At 35.7% G+C, this 1,821-nt stretch overlaps 1 long non-coding RNA gene across 1 annotated transcript; it reads left to right on the top strand.

Annotated features, from left to right (window-relative positions):
* The first annotated feature begins 355 nt into the window (after positions 1-355).
* LOC147520357 (uncharacterized) lies at positions 356-1,555 on the top strand. Its single transcript, XR_015214410.1, has 4 exons — positions 356-404; positions 481-597; positions 1,028-1,112; positions 1,231-1,555. It is a non-coding gene; the product is annotated as an uncharacterized LOC147520357 (long non-coding RNA).
* Positions 1,556-1,821: the final 266 nt, after the last annotated feature.

Below are 1,821 nucleotides of genomic sequence, written 5' to 3'. Positions count from 1 at the left end.
AAGAAGATAAACGAAAGAGATAAACAATAAAGATTGAAAGCCCAGAAATCTTCAAAGAGAAACTAGCTTCATTTGCAAAGAGACTAAACAATGCCAAGCACAAGCAGGAGGAATTCGTCTCTCTGCCAACTTGATGATGAGATTGAGGTGGATATTGACGTTGTTGATGTGGAGACTCTGTGGGAACTTGATAGATTTGTTACCTATTACAAGAAGAAAAAAGTTGTTCAGCAAAGTGAAGGAGAAGTTGGGCACTATGTGCAGGAAGTGGTTAGTATTTGAATCACAAATGTTAGTTTCCTTTTTCATATGGGAAGAATATTGTTTGATTTCCTGTTGTTGATTTTTTTCTGTAAGGAACCTGGCTCCAGCTGTAGTAGAGGCACCTAAGGAAACTAAACCAGGTACATCCTAGGTTCCCTTATGGAACTTTTGGTTAATGTTGCATTCAATAATTCAATATAACTTTGATTGTGGCAGTAGAGGAGACAAATGTGTCGTCTTCATCGCTCGTTCAACAAGAAAAACAAGGAGTTCATGTGAGTCGATTGAGTAGTTCAAGTAGCTCTAGCAGTGACTGTGGATCCTCTTCAAGTGGTATTATTTTGTTATTCTTATGAAGTTGTTTATTATGCAATCGATAGCCAACTTATTCATAGTCAGATTATCTTATTATGCTATTACTACTTTCATTTGACAGATTTGACTTTGTGTGGGATAAACTGCCTATGTTCGTAAATGGCTGAAACCTTAGCTTGCATGACAAAATTAGTATTGTTTTCTATATGTATATTAGGTTGACGATAGTTGTATTCCAGTGGGATGGTTTGGTCAACATTGGATTATTTTCCTTTTCTTTTTTGACCTCCAAGTTCGTAATATTTTGGTTGTCAATCTCTATTTTTCTGTCAGATTCATATATGGATCTTCCTCGTACCACGACTGAACCTTTTTAAGTTTTGTGAACTTTCTTGAGTTTTTCTAAAGACTATTGTATCATGCTAAAGGTCTGTTTATTTTCAATCAGATGTCGGTCTTATGAAAAAGCCAAAAAAAGGTTGACGATAGTGGAGGCCCCTAATGTCCTCACTATTGCTTTAAAGAGATTTCAGGTAATTAGTTCATAATATTATTTTTAGAAAATGAGATTTCAGGTCATAAATCAAAGTAGTGGCTCTTTTCCACTGATAACATACCTGCTTTTTACATCTCAAGTTTCATGTTGTACAGGGTGGGAAGTTTGGGAAGCTCAATAAAGCAGTCCTGTTTCCAGAGATCTTAAATTTGGCCCCATATATGAGTGGGACTAGTGACAAATCCCCAATATACAGGCTTTATACAATGGTGGTTCACCTAGATACAATGAATACTTCATTTTCTGGACACTACGTGTACGTGTTATATTTGGAATTTCCAAGAGAAGTGGTTTAAGATTGATGACAGCATGGTATGGTGGGAGAAGGATGGTGGGTAATCCTAAATATTTGATATTTCACTGCTTATTGGTATATTTTCATACATGGCAGCCTCAAGGTTTTGAGTCCAAAGAGGATTTTTTTTTTAATAAGAATCTACTCAATCAAGCATTAATATCTCCAATCACTATCTTCTTTAACATGCTACCTTTTTTCTTTCCAGGAAAATCTTTCAAAGGATGATGCAAGTCAGCAATTTCTCTGGTCTTTAGTGTTAGGAAGATTGATGATCCTATTGGGCTTCTGCCTGGTTGAATTGTTTTAGGCATCAATAAGCGTGGAGTGAGTTATAATCTTTTGACTTTGATGTTATTGACACGTTCTAGATATTCAGTTTTTCTGAATG

Source organism: Coptis chinensis, chromosome 2, assembly GCF_015680905.1.
Source record: "Coptis chinensis isolate HL-2020 chromosome 2, ASM1568090v1, whole genome shotgun sequence".
Taxonomy (NCBI): Eukaryota; Viridiplantae; Streptophyta; class Magnoliopsida; order Ranunculales; family Ranunculaceae; genus Coptis; species Coptis chinensis.
Note: the sequence above shows the minus strand (reverse complement) of the source record. Positions and strands in the feature narration are given on the sequence as shown.